The sequence below is a fragment of the Sinocyclocheilus anshuiensis genome, unplaced genomic scaffold (genome assembly GCF_001515605.1).
Source record: "Sinocyclocheilus anshuiensis isolate Anshui unplaced genomic scaffold, SAMN03320099.WGS_v1.1 scaffold1902, whole genome shotgun sequence".
NCBI classification, from domain to species: Eukaryota; Metazoa; Chordata; class Actinopteri; order Cypriniformes; family Cyprinidae; genus Sinocyclocheilus; species Sinocyclocheilus anshuiensis.
Genome location: NW_015544233.1, coordinates 112,692 through 127,560, shown reverse-complemented (window position 1 = coordinate 127,560; position 14,869 = coordinate 112,692). Strand labels below are relative to the sequence as shown.

Here is a 14,869-nt window from a genome sequence, read left to right as displayed (position 1 = left end):
GTAAAAATCGACGCGTTTCAGAAAGGCGGGGCATAGAGGAGAAACAATAATGTACAGTATGTGGAAAATAATGTGTTTTTTTTACTTTAAATCGCATAAACACATTTCATTACACCAAATACACAAAATAATGTTATTTTTAGCAACATCATATGACCCCTTAAATTGAAACAGAAATGTTTTGAAATATTAGTACACTGTATTTGTTTTTCAAATAAATGCAGCCTTGCTGAGAAAAATAACAAACAAACAAACACACACAAACAAACAAATAAATAAATAAATAAATATTGGTGCTGTCAATCCATTAAAAAAAAAATATTAATTGAATATAAAATAATTATTCTGTAATTAATAACAATCACACCTAACATGACACTTTGTGATTATAACTATATTTTCACACTGAATCTCCAAATTAACATATAAACAACATAAAGTTGGCATATTTAAAAAAAAATTTTAATTACTTATTTCTTACTAAGATTATTATTTTTAATTTTTTATTATTTTTTTTTAATTTTATTTTAATTTTTAATATTTGTTTACTTAACAAGGGCAAGTATATCCAGTATTGATACTGATACAGTATTGATTTTTTTTTTTGTGGATAAATTTAGTAAATATATAGGCATATACCATAAAATTAGTTTATTATATTATATTATATTATATTATATTATATTATATTATATTATATTATATTATATTATATTATATTATATTATATTATATTATATTATATTATATTATATTATATTATATTATATTATATTATATTATATTATATTATATTATATTATATTATATTATATTATATTATATTATATTATATTATCCATGTATTAATTTTTGTGTACTTTGGTGACTAGAAACGTTCCTAAACATATATTTTATGAAACACAACATTGCATCAGATATTCAGAAATATATAGGTGAGATTATATAGATGAGCATCAGTGATTAGCAAGCGCTCGGCTCTTGTGTTGACATTGCTGTGTCTGTCCTGAGGTTATCAGCTAATATCTTGCAGCTCAGCTTCATGTATCAGACGCTCCACTCACAATCACTCATGCGGAAATATAATTAACTTGGCTGTGTTGCAAAATCAGTACCTTTCATCTCTAAGTATCACCTCAGACTGCAAACAAATGCCAACATAAGGCCATAGTAAATGCCAAGTATGTAAGTTTCCTCCATTCGAGGCTAGACGTCAAGCAGAGGTTATAAAGGAGCCATGCACAATTTACACTACAAGGTGACTAAACAGTATTCAAGCTCAGAAACAGCAACGGTCTCATGAATAATTGATCATACTGATATTTTTTTTCTGTGGTTTTAACTGTTGCTAAAAATTCCCCCACAATGCCTTGAGACATCAGAAGAGAGGGTTGACAGTGCATGTCAAAGAAATGAACAGGATGTTGCACGCAAACCAATGCACTAGGGAATGTTACGCACTCAGACATCGGACGATCCATACAAGTAGCACGTAAACGAAGATACGGATGTTCCCGGAGGCGCATTTGTTGTTTTATTTATAGTTTTTGCTGTCAGAGAATAAACAACCCTCAAAAACTTAAGCAATCAATTAAGTTGCAACTCACTTGATGAAATATTGATCGAATTTGTGTGCAACCGGGGTGTCTGTGACCCCAGAAAAGTGTTTGATGCTGACGTCATACACAATCGGTGGGACTCCGTTCAAAAGTCTGCCAGTTAAAGAAGCTGACAAGGAAGAATTGACACGCCAACGATTGGTGCTTCACTCGGCTATTGATCCCAAAATCAAAGCTTCTGCTTTCCATGACGTTGAGAAACGAGATCAGTTAAAAGTTCGATGGGGCAAAGTGAAATGCAAAGTTAAGATGGATTGAGTTGTTTATTCTCCTGTTTCAATGCTTGAAGCTGTGGATCAAATCCAGCTGTCAGGTGTCATCCTCTGTGATACTACGCAGGTGTAAGCAGACCTCAGACTAACATATCAACATATAGATCATCAGGCCTCTCTGAACAGTAGCTAAGTGAGTAAACCAATAGTTTGTTTTAATACATGAATACTTTTATTTAGCAAAGAAGCACTAAATTGATCAAAAGTGACAGTAAAGACTTTTATGTTGTTACATGTGCATCACATGAATAAATTATATTTTAAAATATGGTAAAATAGTAAACTGTTTTTTAAAATTGTAATAATATTTCACAATATTACATTTTTACTGTGTTTTTGGTCAAATAAACTTCTTATAAAAACATTAAAAAAAATAAATAAATAAAAAAAATAAACCTTAGCAACCCCAAACTTATGGTCATTTTAAGTAATTAATGCCACATAATTCACATACTTTAATAATAATAATAATAATATAAACATTTAAAAGAAATTAAACTTTTTATTGTTAATAACTCATTTCTATATCTGTTTAATGTTAAATTGATTTATAAAAAATGCATTTGTAAAAATGCGTATATATTTACATGCAGGTATAGTCAGTCATATAAACTATTCACTCCATCAGTATTTATGTATTTATTTATTTATTTTTATTTTTATTTTTATTTATTTATTAAATTTTAGATCCTCATGAGGAAACAAGCTTATAAATCATACAGAATTATTATTTTTTTGAAAATCTAATAATGCAGAAAGTTTCTTTTTAGGGGTATGTTTAGGTGTAGGGTAATAGAAAATACAGTTTGCACAGTATAAAAACAATTACGCCTATGGAATGTCCCCATAAAACATGGAAACACAATGTGTGTGTGTGTGCGTGCGTGCATGTGCGCGTGCATCATATAGTTGACAATGCAATTTAATAACACTTTAAGACAGCTTTTATTTGCTAAAACGTCACCTTTAGAAAATGGAAAAGGCACTAGTTTCATTATGTCTCGGTTACTGATTACATGTAATTCTTCATCCAGACATTTTGAAAGAGTAGAATGACTATAAAGATTCCCACTCTGTTTTCAGTAGAGCACAGATAACTTTTGGCTCTATTAAACAATGACTGAGTTTTCACCAGTCTTATTTCAGACTTTCGTCTCTCTTTCTTTTCGTGCATCTAAGTTGTTCTAATTTTAAAAATAGTCCAACTGAATTGCAATTACACAGTATTTTAGTTGTTGGCACCCCTTCGCCACACTTAGCATTTCGTTTTGACTTGTCAAGCCTCATTTCTTCGCCAATTAAAAAATCATTACGTGACTAATCACTTCTCCACGCCGATGACACTGCGATAAACGCTCGTGCAGGTTGTCCGTTTTGATTGCTTATTTGCCATTTAATCACAGAAATGACATTAACAAAATATTGATACATAATGATTGATTATATAAGGATGATAAATGCATTAATCTCAGATTTGGTTAGTTCAAGGCAAAGACCTTGAAATGTCCTTGGAAAATGAGTGTGTCTGTACTGATATCTGATTATTTACAACATTTGCAGATACTGATAACTTAAAAAGTACATTTTATAGACAACAGCATGTTTTTTTTTCTGCTGGTTTAATGAAGCTGCTCTTGCAATTTTTGTTGTTTTGTCTGTGAACGCGGTCTTGAAAGAGTGTGTGGCGATGTTATCTGGCCTCTGTCTGCTCACCAGAGGCGATGTTTGTTGATACCTTAATTCTTTGTTCCACGTTCCACCTCTTTGAGATAAGTACTCTCTAATTAGTAATTACCACAACATTGTTAATGACGTAGTACAGCCGTGCTCCTCGAAATTAACGGTTCGGTGCTGGTTTTGTTGCTAATGTTTTGTTTCTTGGAGACCCGTTAGTGTGCACTTTCTGGCAAATTGAATTTGGGCATGAAACATATAATGACTCACGAATTTGCCCTTTCCATGAGACCAAATGCTTCCCTTACAGGGTCAGAGAAAATGTGAATTTACTTACTGCCTAGATTAACCAGATGGATTTCAATTGATTTCAATTTCGATTTTTCATTGACTTCTCCAAATGCATCTTGTTTTCTTCGGGGGTGGTCACATTGGATTTTAAGGTTGTGAAATTATTTCAGAATTTATCAACAGGATAGAATACCCACACTGCATTGCTTCTGCTTAGCTTTGAAAAAATAAATAAATATAACAAATAATAATAATTACATTTCACATAAGACAGATGGTTTGTAAAATTGATGGATTATTCAAAATTATTATATCTAATGAATGTATACATTGGTTCAGATTCCAGTAACAGTGTACCTTCTTTCCATTATTGCATTGGGTTAACTTGTGCTTATTCACCAAAATGAGATTTTCCTCCATGTTTGATTTGAATGCAACAGGTTTCTATACGATATTTGTTAAAAATCTTTTCACTATGTGAATTTGCAGATGAGATTTCACCAAATTTTTACTTCAGTGCAATAAATAAATAAATAAACAAACATGTAGTTGACATGTAGTTACAAAGTTACTTATAGTTAGTAGAATGTCTAAAGTGGACTATCGAAATAAAGTGTAACCAAATCAAATAAAATACTAATAACAATAAAACAAGGAATTTAAAAACTTTGAAAATGATTTAAAAATGTATTTAAGAGGTTTATAATTTAAAGTGTAACCATTTTTTTTACTATGAATTTATATTAGATATATATATATATATATATATAACATATATAATAACACACATGACACAAATAAAATAATGCAATAAACATTAACTAAATAACAAAAAGATGTAACAAAACACCCTGATGTACATTACTAATAACAAAATATTGTTTAAATTATCTAAATATAATGAGGTGTGTCACGCAGGGATGTCTGGGATTGTCATTTTACTATTTTTCTACTGTAATCATACAGTAATTCATAGTTTTTACTTGAAAAAATAATGGTCTTTTACAGTAAAATTAAAATGCATACATATGCTTTAGTAACAAACAGTTAAGTAAGGTTTTTTCTTTTTTTTTTTTTGTCAGTTAAAAATTACAAAAAGTTTATGCAGTACAAAATAAAAAACTATGCACATACACGCTCTTTCATGCACATATGCACAAATGCATCAAATAAATATCTTGGTGCTATAAAGTGATTAGAGTTCATATGGAGTTTACCTGTCTCTTTCTCTCTTTTGGAAAGTGATGTGGCAGTCATTCCCCAGTGCGTCATTTGCATGACAGACTGCTGTTTTATTAAAGAGCCTCTGTGATTTACGCCCGACTGTCATTCACCGTTTGCCCCTGGGTTTGCACAAAATCCATTGAAAGAATCCTTTATTTGATATCTAATGGTCAGGCTGGATTTAATTGCATAATCAATAGTGCTGACGAGAAACAAGGTGTGGCAATATAACTCATAATGAAAGCTATAATGGCAGCCAAACCAAGTAATAAGATTCTCTGAGTGCTGAAAGCCATCCTCAGTTTCTGATATAGAAGATTGAATGTGTTTACGCTAAAGATTTCATCTAGGAGTTCAGTATAGAACTTCAATTTGATTTTGCATGGAATAGTCTTGCAAAAGTCCTCTCGATTGGCTTGTTTTAGAGATGTTTTTTGAAAATCTCTTATGGTCACCAAGGCTGCATTTTTTGAGTACAGTCAAAGGTTCAGTAACAAACAAACAAATAAATACATAAATGATGATGATGGTGATATTATTATTATTATTATTAATCTGTCTTTTTTGATTATTAGAAAGTAAATAAATAAAATAAATAATTGTTTATTATTATTATTATTATTACTACTGTCTTTGTCGTCAATTATTATTATTACTATTAGTAGTAGTAGTAGTAGTATTGTTGTTGTTGTAATAAAATAACTTTGTTCAATAAAATACATATATTATCTTACTGACCTCACACTTTTGAACAATGCATATTTGAATAAACTGGTGTTAACACATGAACATATTTTTAAAAGTAGGAGAAGCTTCAGGGTGTCACGATCGCTACCGTGAGGGAGCACGGAGCGAGGAACGAGGAGACGTGGAGTACATCAACTCAATTGTAATTCAGCCAGGGCTCTGTTCTAAATGGCCAATTTTCTACTTCATTCTGTTCATAACAGGAAGCCGGATGACATGGTTTTTCGAGGCTATTACCGCACTTCATCTCTGAGATTCATATAATTCATGGTTGGGGGTCTATGAGTGGGCTGCATTTTTCCCAGTAGCACAAAGAGACAGTGGGAAAGAGAGTGAGCGATGCTGTAGGTCATCATGCAGAGCTTCGTTATTGTGTGCCATTCACCAAGCAAGATTATTGCCTTAAGGTCTATTCCTTTAATGTTGCCTCATTTACAATGCTCCTCTCTTCTTCTTTTTCTCTCTCAGTAACATGCATACTGTCACGTTCGCTACTGTGAGGGAGCGAGGAGACGTGGAATACATCAACAAGGAGACTTTAATAACATCAAGGGAACCAGGAAAACACATGTAGCAGAGGAGATTGACATAAACAATACCGGACAAAGGAAGACAGGGCAGACTACACTTTAAATACTGGAGCAAATGAAGATAAATAACAAAACACAGCTGGAAACAAATGATGAACTAATCAGGGAACATAATGGGAAGAGGAAGGACCAAATAAGGGCATAAGGGAACACATGGGAACACCAGGACATGGAATACATGGAACAAAGAAACACAAAGCAGGTCCATAACCCTGACATTACTCATATGGACCCAGGGTGGGCGCCCTGGAGGCTGGTGCAGGACTGGGATACGGGGAATACCTCCAGGGAGGATCAGGCAGTCCAGGGTACCATGGCGGCACAGGGAGCTCAGGGGCCATGGTGGAGCAGGGAGCTCTGGAAGCCATGGCAGAGCAGGCAGTTCGGGGCGCCATGGCGGATTAGGCAGTTCGGGGCACCATGGCGGAGCAGGCAGACTAGGAAGCCATGGCGGAGCAGGCAGACTAGGAAGCCATGGCGGAGTAGGGAGTTCAGGAGGCCATGGTGGAGTAGGGAGCTCAGGGGGCCTGGCTTGACCTGGGGACTGGAGCCCTCTTTGGGCTGGACATGGGGACTGTAGCCCTCCTTGGGCTGGACATGGGAACTGGAGCCCTTTCTGTGCTAGACTCAGGTACTGGAATCCTCTCTGGGCTAAACTCGGGGACTGGAACCCTCTCTGGGCTAAACTCGGGGACTGGAACCCTCTCTGGGCTAAACTCGGGGACTGGAACCCTCTCTGGGCTAAACTCGGGGACTGGAACCCTCTCTGGGCTAAACTCGGGGACTGGAACCCTCTCTGGGCTAAACTCGGGGACTGGAACCCTCTCTGGGCTAAACTCGGGGACTGGAACCCTCTCTGGGCTAAACTCGGGGACTGGAACCCTCTCTGGGCTAAACTCGGGGACTGGAACCCTCTCTGGGCTAAACTCGGGGACTGGAACCCTCTCTGGGCTAAACTCGGGGACTGGAACCCTCTCTGGGCTAAACTCTGGGATTGGGACCCTCTCTGGGCAAAACTCGGGGACTGGAACCGACACTGGAGCGAGCTCTGGGGCTGGAGCAAACACTGGAGTGAGCTCTGGGGCTAGGATGAGGGTGGAGAACTGACTTTTTCTCCTCATCCTCCTCCTTTGATTAGAGGTGTCTGGTAGGTCCACGGGGCAATGGTAATTGGCCCCGTGCCAGAACAAAGAGTTGATGGTGGCGTCATCTAAAGCCGTCACTGCGGCAAGCCCGCAGAACTCCCTGGCATACTCGGCGAAGGGAAGATCTCTACGGGCTAGCGCGATGAAGCGTGCAGCGATCTCCATAATCGCGGGGGGAAAACACAAGAAAACAAAAGACTTTCAAAACCGGAAAAAAAACTCGGGGAGAAGAGGCGCCGCTCACTTTATGTTCTGGTCCGGTATTCTGTAATGATCACTACTGTGAGGGAGCGAGGAATGAGACGACGTGGAGTACATCAACAAGGAGACTTTAATAACATCAAGGGAACACATGGGAAAACCAGGACATGGAGTACATGGAACAAAGAAACACAAAACAGGTCCATAACCCTGACACAGGGCAAATGAAAATGATCTTAACAAATCCTGACTTAATTGTCATGAATTATAAACAGATTTTGGTGCGAGCGTTTGTATGGCCGAGAGATCAGGCTTTTATGACACAATGGGATTGTAGTTTGAAGTTTATTTATCTTTACTTGAAATAGTCCTCTCACCGGAACAACAGGCATATCTTTTCTCTTTGTTTTTATTCCCATATATCTTAAGTAGTCTGTTTATGTTGCCACACTCAAAACTGAAGACATTCATTTTTCACCTAACAAGATTAAACACCAGAACGATTCGGCTTTTCGGGCCAACGAGAGGAGAAAACATCTGAGATTAAAAACAGAAACTACACTTAATATGCAAATGCCCAGAGCTGTTGATCTTAGCTGTTTGGATGATCTTGGTTGTGTGTTCAGTCTACTGTCACGTCTTTGCTGTCATTTAGAGCCGTGAGGCCCCAGACAGATCCATCTCGGAGCCCACATGCGGTGAGAAACATCCAGTATCTGTCTCATCGCTTGGCTGGAACATATGGACGCTCTAGAGGCCAAATCCATGTCGATGCATTTTCTTTTGTCAGGACCGAACTAAAAATAAATCAGTTGTGACACATTTAGATCAATATTGATGGCCATTCATTTAGGTTTTGATGGGTGACTGATTGTGGTGTTTGCTGAAACAAGACATGGATGGAGGTCTTTGTCCAGGTGTTGAAGGTGGTCTCTGCGAACGCATTATCTGACGGCAGCAGATCAGGGATGGGGTCGAGTTGTTGGCAGACATGTTGTCTAATCCCGGCTGGTTTCATGGTCTCTCAAGCTTTCCAGAGCTTGGCGGCACCATTTGCTCCTCCTGCCAACAAATTAACATTTATATCAGCTGTTCTTCCATCCAAATGATCCAGAAGCCCAAAGAGAAGACCACCATCATAGATTTGAGAGGATGCCAGCACTACTGTTCATTCCTTTTGTTCCTTTATGCATACAAGATCAATGTAATGTTAGATGTCACAATCACCACTTATGAAAGCTCATTTCACTCGTTCCCTCTGGTCTTTGAAGACTTCAGGCTATAAAAGAATGCGCCGGTTTGAGTGTAAAGCAAACTCAGTACACAGCAATTGTGGCATAATATTGATCATCACATAACATTTTTAGACAATGCCCTTTAATTTTAGTGTATATATTTTGTAGTTGTTAAAGTAAATGTAGTTGTTAAAGACAGTTACAGTAATCCACAATGTATTTGTGGAGTAATTGTTAAGTCAATACAACAATATTCATTATATTGGTGAATTATATACGTAAATATCATTAAAATATTACAAAACATAATTTATTTATTTTGTTTTTAAATAAAAGCTAAAACTGTTGGTTCAACAGTTTGGGCCAAGTTTTAAGAAATTAATACTTTTTTTTCTCAGCAACAATGCTAAACTGAACAGAATTGACATTAAAACGCACATTATAAAATTAGAATTCTTTAAAAACATTTGAATTCTTTCAAAGTTATTTTGAACTTCAAATATTAAGCAGCATAAGTGTTTGCATGCAACATTGATAATAATAAGACATTTCTTTAACACTAGTTAGAATGATATAGTTAGAACACGATAGATAGACAGACAGACAGACAGTCAGACAGACAGACAGACAGACAGTCAGACAGACAGACAGACAGACAGACAGACAGACAGATAGATAGATAGATAGATAGATAGATAGATGATAGATAGATAGAAAATACAACAATATACAGATAAATAGAACAAAAGATGATAAATAGGATGATAAATAGAACTATAGTGAGATAGATGGAAAAAAAAACAGAACATAAGAATGATAGATGGATACACAAAACAATAGATATATAGATAGAATGATAGTTGGATATAGAGAATGATAGATAGACAGATATAATGATAGATAGAATTGTACGTGATAGAACAATTGAGTGATAAATGGATACACAACAATAGATGGATAGATAGAGCAATATAAAATGATAGAATAATACATAGAATGATAGATGGATAGATGGAACAATAGCACTCCGACCCTCCACGAATGCTCTATATAGTTCTGTACATGTAAATTCACACTAGTAGTCATTATGCCACAAACACTATCAACAGAGCTTAAATTGTATTGAACCGGATCATTCTTGTGAATTCTATGTTAGCTCCTCGATGACTAGGCAGGACCTGCAGTCTTTTCTTATCTCTTCAGAAGCGTCATGCCTTCTGCCAAAGAGTCTGATCTTTTTTCTCTTTCTCTTGTTTTCTCTAGATATTCATCATTCTCCACCCATTCAATCATGCAAACTGCACCAGTGAGCGGAAACTCAGATGGGACAAAGTAAACAGCATGTCTGTGCTTTCTGCACTTTCATCAATCTGCCCTCCTGCATCTCCTCTGACTTTACAGTGTCAGTCGTGACCCTCTCGTCCAGTGAGAACTCAAACCTAAAGGACTCAAAGCAACAAACAGATGGCAGCAGCAGCAGCAACAGTCCCGAATGGGAGCACAAGTATACCTATTAATTTGAGTTGTTTGGTCACTTTTTATTTTGCCATTTTCTTTTGTAACTGTACATAAATCAATTTAAGATCTTATAGTTTTGTACATGTAATTTTTATGGTGTGTGATTTTTTTTTAAATAAAATAAAATACTGGCTCCATTCTAATGTTTTTTTTTTTTTAGCGTGTGACGTTCCTTTTTGGAATTTCTTGTGAATTGATTTACACTCCTGATAGGTAGTTTCTTTTCACTTTATAAACAAAACAGTTGCAGTCAGACAACTATCACTATACACACAATAATTATTTTCACATGGGCTAAAATTGTCAAAGCTGTATCTTATTTCAAGAAAGTTATTCGTCAGCATTCCCATTAATAATAATAAGAGTTCTGGCATTCTCCCACCAGAGATACATGATCTGTTTGCTACCATGCTTAGACACTCAGTTTGAGGCCCAATTATCAGCTGAGCCATAAATGTCATGAGACTAATAACTAATTATATTGACAACAAAATATCCATTAAAAGATCCATTACATGTATTATTAATATATATTTAAAATTATTGTTTATTTATTAAAAAAATATTTTATTACATTAAAATATTATTAAATACAAATGACATTTTTACACACATGTAGCCTACATATATGATGAATACATAAAATTATATATTATACATTTCATATTATGATATATAGTACTATATTATAGAATTAACTAATTAAAATAAAGAATAACACATATTATAATGTATTATAATATGTAAAGCCACACATTTTATTTTATTTATTAAATAACATTGAATATGTATAACATATTCATGCATGCAAACATAAATTATATTATATTTTAGTTTTATTATTATTATTATTATTACTATTATTTGTATACACAAACTAATATATTGATATTTTGATATATCAAAATAACATATTAACATTTTTATTTTTATTGTCTGAATTTTATCGTCTGAATACACAGCTACTTTTGAATTATTGACATCAGCAGAGAATGAAGACAGTGTGCAGGTAGAAGTGTCCAGCTTGCTCTACTTATAAGGTTCTTCCGGTGGGTTTTTACAAATGAGATATCCATTTCTCGCTTTCACCTAAACACAGCATTTATCACTCTGCACCTGCGGTGATGTCATGAGGTTGGCCCCTCCCACAGGACAGTGTCCTTTCCCAAAAATCCTGCTGAACACTGCCCTTCTGTTAGACATGAGAGCTGAATGATTTTATCTACATTATGCCATAGTTAATGTTTTATCTCTGATGCAAGTGGTGGCTAATGGCAATCTGTTTTTTTTTTTCTCAATACATCTAGAGGGATAAATGGGAAAAGTGAGAGGCCATCTTGCTACAGCAAAGACTGCCTTGGTTGTATAATATCTTGGGTTCTGGGACGACCACCATCAACAGGGGAGCTGCACTCATTACATCCAATTTCCCTTAACTCGGACATAGACATTTTAGTCTTAAAAGTCAATTCTTTCTTCCGACAAAACTTGCACCTCAGAGTTCAGACTTATCTTTTTTAGTCTACCTGACATAAATTGTCCATTAGCGACTGAGTGGCTGAATATGGTCAACCTTATGCACCCCTGTCTCCGTACGTCTGGAAATCTCACTCCATTTGTATTTCTCAGCACAGAATCTAGAGACGTGTAATGTCACAACCTACTCAAAGGTGTTTCTGCAAAACATCCTCACACTCCTACGCCGCACAACCACTCAGGGGAATCCTCACTTTGTCAAACCATATGGCCAATTTCCAGGACAGTGTTTCCAGACCCAGTCACGGATTAAACTCCACAGCCGAAGAATATTCTACTGTGAAAATCTGTATTAGTCAACAACTGCATCTAATCTGTGTCCAGGACACATTACGCAGAGGAATTATTCTTTGTTCCTTACAGAAAATGACCATGATGAACTGTTTGTTTATTTCATAGCGGTCAAGTCAATGGCTCTGTTCCAAATCCTACTGAGATGCCTTGCTGTCTGCCAGTACATACTGAAGGCTGCTGCATAAACCTTTGTGTTTCAGACAGTTAGCATCCTAGCATACATCTCTTATTATTTCTGCCATCAGTCATTATAATTAGATTTTTTTTTTATTGACAATTCACATTATTAGAAGAAATACAAGTATCTTAACTGATTTGCTGGATACAGGCCTTTGAATTTTCATGAACGAAGAGACCTTAAGGCATTGCCAGAATGAACTGTCATATGTTCAGTGAAAATAAATCCAAAATAGCGTATGTGTGCCATATTTGTGTTTGTTATGAATTGTTATGCTTATTAGAGCATTGTGCTCTGCTTTGTGACTGACAGGCTGATCATTAGCTACATGCTAACGTCGCTTTCGGTTACAATCAAGTCTCCCATGTGAAATTTCTGCATGTAGAGTGTTTTCTCAGTTGCTTTTTATGAGGTTTCATCTAGGTTAGGGTGCTGAGAAAATGGCTCTCTTCTTGGGGAAAAAAGAAAGAAAAAAGAAGTGTGCTTAATAGTGAACTTCAAATCATAAAAAATATATTTCTTAAAACACTGACGTACACAGTATTTTAAAGAAGAATCAGAATCAGAATCAGAATGAGCTTTATTGCCAGGTATGTTTACACATACGAGGAATTTGTTTTCGTGACAGAAGCTTCCACAGTGTAACAGAATGACAGTGAAAGAACAAAAAACAGATAATAAAAAAAAAAAAATAGAACAAGTAAATAAGGAATAAAAATATATAAATTGACAATTGTATGTGCAGGTATATTACAATATACAGTTTTGTATGTACAGGTACTGTATATTATGTGAAAATTTGAGGTGTAGACTGAGTATGAGTGTTAGATAAATAAGTGTATGAGTGTATAAATAGTGTGTGTTCCACAGTTATTGTTAAGTGTTCATGAGATGGATTGCCTGAGGGAAGAAACTGTTCCTGTGTCTGGCCGTTCTGGTGCTCAGTGCTCTGTAGCGTCGACCAGATGGCCTGCCAGTTGTTGATTCTCCACAGTGCTGGGGGATGGTGTCTTGTAATTGGTGATTTCTTAGACTTTTCCACACTGATGCGGAGTCACTGGAAGAGAACTGAATCCGTATTTTTTCAGAATAATTCCTCTTTGCCACTCTGATCTCCTTTTCCAGCGTGTATTTAGCCTGTTTATACAAGACATTGTTCCCCTTCTTGTAAGCATCTTCTTTGGCCTGACGGAGCTGTCTGAGTTTTGCAGTGAACCATGGTTTTTGGCAGTTCACGGGAGAGATTGGCTTTATTAAAGTCCCCGAGAATGATTAAAACAGAGTCCGGGTGTTGTTCTTCTGTCTCTGTGATCAGATCTGCGAGTTTCTGTAAAGCTGAGCTCAAGTGCGCTTGCGGAGGAATGTAGACACTGACGAGAATGAATGAGCAAAACTCCCGCGGCGAATAGAACGGCTTACAGTTAATGAAGAGCACTTCTAGATCTGGACAGCACATCTTCTTTAACACAGTTACATCTGTACACCACCTCTCATTGATGTAAAAGCATGTCCCACCGCCGCGCGATTTCCCCATTGATTCTGCATCACGATCTGCTCTAAACAGCTGATTGCAGGGATATAACTAAAGACAGGACAAACTAACAAAAACATAAAAACAACTGCGGAGCACGCCACGGAGGCAGCCATCAGCGTCGGCTCTATCTTGGAAAGAAGTACACTTATTTTGATGTGTTGACTAACACACTAAAGCACATTTCAGTAGAAATGGCAATCAAGTTTAAATGCATGACAGTTTCAACAGAAATTAGATTAAATTATATTTTAGTTTATTATAAATGCCTGTCAGTGCATTCATCACTACACTTTAACCATATTAAGTGCAATAGAATTATGAAATTACATATATTACATATAAAGTCCTCCCTAAAACAGGCAACGTGTACCACAAGATACATATTCTTTAGTGTATTGTATGAGGCACGAGGAATAATTTTTCATCCAATAGTGATATCATTATCATAGCTGAAGTTGTTTGGAGTATGGGGCTGGACATTCAGAAAATGTAGAAAGTAGGCATATATTAATCTTACTTTTTTCAGCCAAAAAATGTAAAATAAATAAATACTGCAATACAACTATTAGTATTAATTGTGAACATTGTCATGATATGTTGAAAAATACAATTAAGTCATATGTTGTTCGTGTTGCTTTTATCACATTTTGAAATATGCGTATCCCCTGAGATACGTTGCCTGATTAGAGTATAAAAAAAGGATTATCCTCAATATTGACAATGAATGGTATCACAAGGTAAATTATGCCCCCAGTTCTGGTTATTTTATTATTGAGAATTCTGGGGTGGTATGGGGTGGTGTATGTGTGAG

At 35.9% G+C, this 14,869-nt stretch overlaps 1 protein-coding gene across 1 annotated transcript in view; it reads left to right on the top strand.

Annotated features, from left to right (window-relative positions):
• Nucleotides 1–10,496, top strand: part of LOC107697541 (leucine-rich repeat and fibronectin type III domain-containing protein 1-like protein) — an 87,849-nt gene extending 77,353 nt beyond the window's left edge. The window contains exon 5 of the mRNA XM_016498338.1: nucleotides 10,262–10,496. The gene's annotated coding sequence lies outside the window, so the exon portion shown is untranslated. The remainder of the gene's footprint in view (nucleotides 1–10,261) is intronic.
• The last annotated feature ends 4,373 nt before the right edge of the window (nucleotides 10,497–14,869 follow it).